This window comes from Neltuma alba, unplaced genomic scaffold, assembly GCF_004799145.2.
Source record: "Neltuma alba isolate B1F8T4 unplaced genomic scaffold, ASM479914v2 tig00010497_pilon, whole genome shotgun sequence".
Classification (NCBI taxonomy): Eukaryota; Viridiplantae; Streptophyta; class Magnoliopsida; order Fabales; family Fabaceae; genus Neltuma; species Neltuma alba.
Window position 1 is genome coordinate 34,027 of NW_021635375.1, and position 5,359 is coordinate 39,385.

Genomic DNA, 5,359 nt, shown 5'->3' on the forward strand with positions numbered 1-5,359 from the left:
TAATCACACCATGCTCCTCCATCAAGCCCTACTCCATGTACTTGCACAGTATCTCTAACTCCAAACTGTTGATTATTTGCAGCCATCTTCTCTAACAAATCCCATACGCCTTGAGTAGTCAAATCAATTAAAGAACTACCAGCAACAGCATCAATGGTGGACTTTTGATGATCTAGCAATCCATCATAGAAATATTGAACCAAATGTGTTGAGAAATCTAGTGATGTGGGCATTTGGCAAGGAGAGCTATGAATCTTATCCAATATTCATAAAGGCTTTCTCTAATCCCTTGTTGAATACTATAGATCTCTTTCCTCATTCTAGCTGTCCTTGAGGCTGGAAAGTACTTTTCCAAGAATTGCTTCTTCAATTGCTCCTATGAAAGTGTTGTGAAATATTAAGGTAACTTGTGCAGATATTCCTTAGCTTTGCCTTCCACATAAAACAAGAAGGCTTTACTCAGTACATCATCAAGATGGGCTCCGAGAGGCTTCATAGAAGAGCATATCATATGAAGGTTTTGGAGATGCCTATGTGGATCCTTTTCTGCATTGCCATGAAATTTAGGTAAAGCACTTATCAAAGCTCCTTTTAATTCAAAATCAACATGAAAATTATAGAAGCCATAAGGATTGATCAAAGCTCCTTTTAATTTAAAATCAACATGAAAATTATAGAAGCCATAAGGATTGTAATCAACATTAGAAGAATTCATTTCTCTTATGCTTCTATGCCTAACATTAGCTCTATTATTTTCAACCTGTTGCTCTTGTCCATTGTTATTCAGATTAGGCCTTTCCTCCTCTTTATGTACTTCATTAACCTTAGGTGGTTCATTACCCTTGGGCATACTATTCTGTTCCATGATAAAATGATGGTCTATGTAATTACCAAGTGAAGAATCAGATTTAGAAAACTTAGAGGAATCACAAGAGTATTCGGAATGTAGTGAAAATAGAGGTGTGAAAGGTGTGGGATGTTCAAGATGTAAACCATTAGTACGCTCAAGGAATCTTTCCTTCTTAAATGCTCTTAAGGTCTTGTTTATTTCAGTGTCAAGTGGCAAAAGTGTTTCTTTTCCAGATTGGATCATACAACACTTTAGACACTCTAAGTAATTAAGCACCCAATAAACAATTCAATCTTCAAGAATCAAAAAACTGAATGAAGCAATCAAAGAATCAATGAATGCAAGTAAATAACAGATTAAGATACTTCAGAGAATGGTTAAAGTTCAAAGAATACTGTGAAAGATAAGTCAAAATAGTCCTTGGAATTTCTGCAGTAGGGACCTTCACTGCGGCGAGATGCACAAATGGCCACGGAGAAAAACTTGACCAAATTGAATTTTCTCCTTTTCTAAGACTTCGTCATGACAACAAGTAGATTTGGTCATGACAAAAAAGGTGGCAGAATTGAACTTCTCCTTTTTTTGGATTTAGTCGCAACCAACAAAGGACTTGGCCGTGGCAAAAAAGATGACATAATTGATTTTTTGATGCAGAACAGAGTAGATTTCAATCAGTTCTTATCACAACCACTTCCTAATTGACCAAGATAACATCCAATAGCAATTTTTCTTTAGCAGATATACAAGCAAGAACACTAAACAAATCAAAGAATAACAATGCCCCCAACATATTTGTTGGATTTTACAGAAATTTTTTTTGAAAAATCATAAAACACAAGTAAGGAAAATGCAACAATCACAACTAGTCAAAATGATATTTGGACACACGATTACCAAAGGTGGCACTAACCTAGATGTTGATCTCTTGAGGAACCTATAAATGTCTTAGTAATCTATCACAAGTATCAAATTAACCCAGTATGATGTATGAAGTGTTTATGTAACCAGTAACTAAACCAAAACTAAAGTAAAACTAACTAAACTATTTATATTTTTGTATTTAATGAATGAAGTGAATGCAATGTATGAATTATCTTTAATGGTCAAGTCCACCAATCATCCTAGTTCATCTCTTGATTTAGCTTTAACTCCTTTATTAGACTGGTTTGTAAAGACCTTCCACAAACAATGAATCCAATAAGCCAGAACCATAACTCACCAAACTCATCTGAATGCCTAACATGGATCATACTCTGTAAAAGGTATTTTACTCTCTTAATTAGCAATGTTAGAAACCTAACCGGTTAATCAAGAGGCTCAAACACTTGAGAAGGAAGAATCAATATAACAGAGGGAAATATCAATTCAAGTAATCAATTAGAGTGCAGAATACAATCCAAATCTCAGTCTCAATGTAAAACGATCGAATCATACCTCTTTACAATCACAAATCATAGATCTAAACCATAGAAACTACAATCCATGAATGTAAAGAGTGAAACTAAGATTAAGGTAGAAGAAACTTCCAATTATAGCTTCAAGAACTCAGATTGGCTTCATTGAATATTAAGGAATGAAGATCTAGCCTCTCATGACTAAAATCACAGTTTCACCAAGCTGAGCAACTTCTATGGCCATAGCAGCAATGATCTGAATGGAAATGGAGGAGAATAATCGGTAGAAAATGGAAGGAGTGGGGTAGAAATCATGAATTGATTATAAAGGATGATAGGGAAGTAAAGAGGAATGAAATGAGAGGGTTCTGGATGGAGAGAACAAAGCCAAAACTTGAAAAATCACAAAATGATGGAACTAGCGCACGTTCTAGAATTAAATCTAGAAATTTCACAAATTCATCATGACTAATGAATCTGTTGGTTGTGACTAACTCAAAACGACACTGTATGAATTAGTGACTTCTATTTCCTTCATAACGAGAGTTCCTCACGACGAAGATCACAGTTGGCTATGGTGAAGTATGGCAGAATCAGCTTCCCTTGATTTTCTTTAACCTCTAATCACCTATAATATTCAAATCAAGCTTATAATCATCTATTCTAGAGTATGCGGGATACAAAAGAGCCAATAAATGAATAGAGGTAACCGGGGTTAATTTATTAGCTATTTATTATGCCTTTATTTTCTCAAATTAATTTGTGAAAGTATGTCTATGAATAAAGTATATATTTTCTTATATGACAAATTTTGATGAAGAGGGAAGTATGTCGATTTAATTATGCATGAGTTGTATTTTATTAGGAATTATGTTTTCTTGTGGTGCTAAATTTGATATACTAATATTATGTTATTAAATAAAATGGAAATGTGTTGTACCTTGTTTGGAATTATATCATCTTACTTTGAAGAGCTATGATTTTTTTAACTTATATTGTGACTATGCATAAGGTTCATATTTGGAGGCTGGGATTTTGTTATATGGAGGATAATTGTTCTTGAAGTCCGTGCAGCATACCTATACTATTGGCATAGTGTTTGGCCTTTTGTTAGACCCTTGTGATTCTTCCTTTTCCACACCTCGGAATTGGGAACAAGCTCTTGGGTAAATACCTCTTCCACAATAGTCTATTTTTTGGCAGTGTAGATGTAGAAGCAGGGCTCGTTGCTTGATGTATGTGAGGTGACCTTTAATTGGGTTACTCAGCACAAAAAGTCTGGGTCCTTGTTAAGGAGTCATAAGGAGGAGTATGGTGATGGGAGGACATATTTCATTATGTTGTTGTACAAGTGTACTTTTATACGAAGTGTGTTGTGGATGGTAAGACATACTCCTTTCATATGGTTGTATCTATTAAAGCATCATTTATTATTTAAATTATGTTTAGGTACTACTTCACCAACTTGCCATCCTACCTGTATATGACATAAATTAATACTCAGTTAGTGGGATTTTATGCCTCACTTTGTTAGTCATCAATGCTTTTCAGGAGAGCTATCTAGTTTGGCTCGACATGAAGGGAAGCAACCAAAGGCATAAGCGAGCACAGTCTTGTAGTCCTCGTTTGGTTTGGGCATGTATATTGCCATTTTAGGGCCCATGATTTTGTTGACATATACATACTTTTGTTTGGTTGTTGGATGACTATACTTGATGGAGTACTGTTAGAATGGCTAGAGACCATAAGACTTGGTTGCATGAGTTAATCTTACAGATTGAATATTAATGATGCCTCTATCGTTAAAGCACTCAATTAAACTAGGTCCCAATTACTTTATAGTTTAGGATCAACCTAGGTTATTACTTCCAAGGAGCAAGTTATAGGTTTCTTTAAGTAAAAATTTAGGTGATGAAAAATGCAATAAAAGGACCTAAACTAAAATGCAAAATTCTAATTTTAAATGCAAGATGCAAATGCCCTAAAATTTATATGAAAATTAAATTAAACTAAATGAATGCAAAGGCAATTTTTGGGGGATTTTTTAGAAGAAAAATTAAAATGATAAATGAAGAAAATTAATCAAAAAGCAAAGAAAATTAACAAGTAAAATTGAGAAGTTTCTCTTCAGGTATGGTGGAGGGAACAACTTAGAATTCGTATGGATTTAACCTTCATAACCTTAATGAGTTAATTAGACTAAAGAAAAGTGCTAAGAGAGTAGAATTAATAAACTTAATCACTTGCTTGAAATAAAGGGAACCCTCAACTTTAAAAACCCTTAAACCATTAGAGAACTTATAATGATATAAGGTTAGTTAATTAAACTCATTAAAACCAATGACAAATAATTCAATTCATTCTGAAAATTATGCTTAGGATTATCCAATTGTTAGATAATTTACCAACTCAATTAAACAATCAAGAGGCAAAAGAACCTAATTTTGCAATTCAAACCACATTGATAATTAAATTCATAATGAAAACTCAATTATAAATTCACTTAACAATGTAAAGGTTCATAAACATAAATTCCAGCAGCAAGTGTTTTAGCACAAATAAAATCCAAATATCAATCCAATCAAAGCATAAAGATGACAATCTAGAACTAAGTTGTCTCACAAAAATACAACTCAAAATTATTCAAAAGTCCTTGAATTAAAAAGATAAATAGAATATCACTCCCTTATGGTCTTCAAGTGTTAGTCCAAGGCTCAAGTGTCACATCCAATAATGTGGCATTTAGGAATAGGGATATTCCTAAATATTTAAAGGCCAAAAAGAATAAGGCGAAATAGAAGATTTATAGTGGAAAATAATTATAATTTTCCAAGTTAATTATGAAAAGTTTGACTAATTATGGAAAATTAGTCAAGAACAATTATGAAAAAATATTTCTAAGCCTTAAAAAATTAAGAAAAAATAAGGAAAATGTTCCTTGAGAATTGTATGGAATCATAAAATTGATTTTATGACCAATTTGCCCTTAGAGAAGTTACAAAGGAATTTAAGGGCGATTTAAGCTAGTTAAGGTCCTTTATTTGGAAAATTCCAAATAAATATTTAGAAGGAGAATAAAATCCCAAAAAATTTCTATGATATCCCAGGGAATTAT

General features: G+C 33.0%; 1 non-coding gene across 1 annotated transcript; it reads left to right on the top strand.

The window, feature by feature from the left end:
- The first annotated feature begins 215 nt into the window (after positions 1 to 215).
- On the top strand, positions 216 to 322 carry LOC114756767 (small nucleolar RNA R71). The gene has a single exon (XR_003741502.1). It is a non-coding gene; the product is annotated as a small nucleolar RNA R71 (small nucleolar RNA).
- The last annotated feature ends 5,037 nt before the right edge of the window (positions 323 to 5,359 follow it).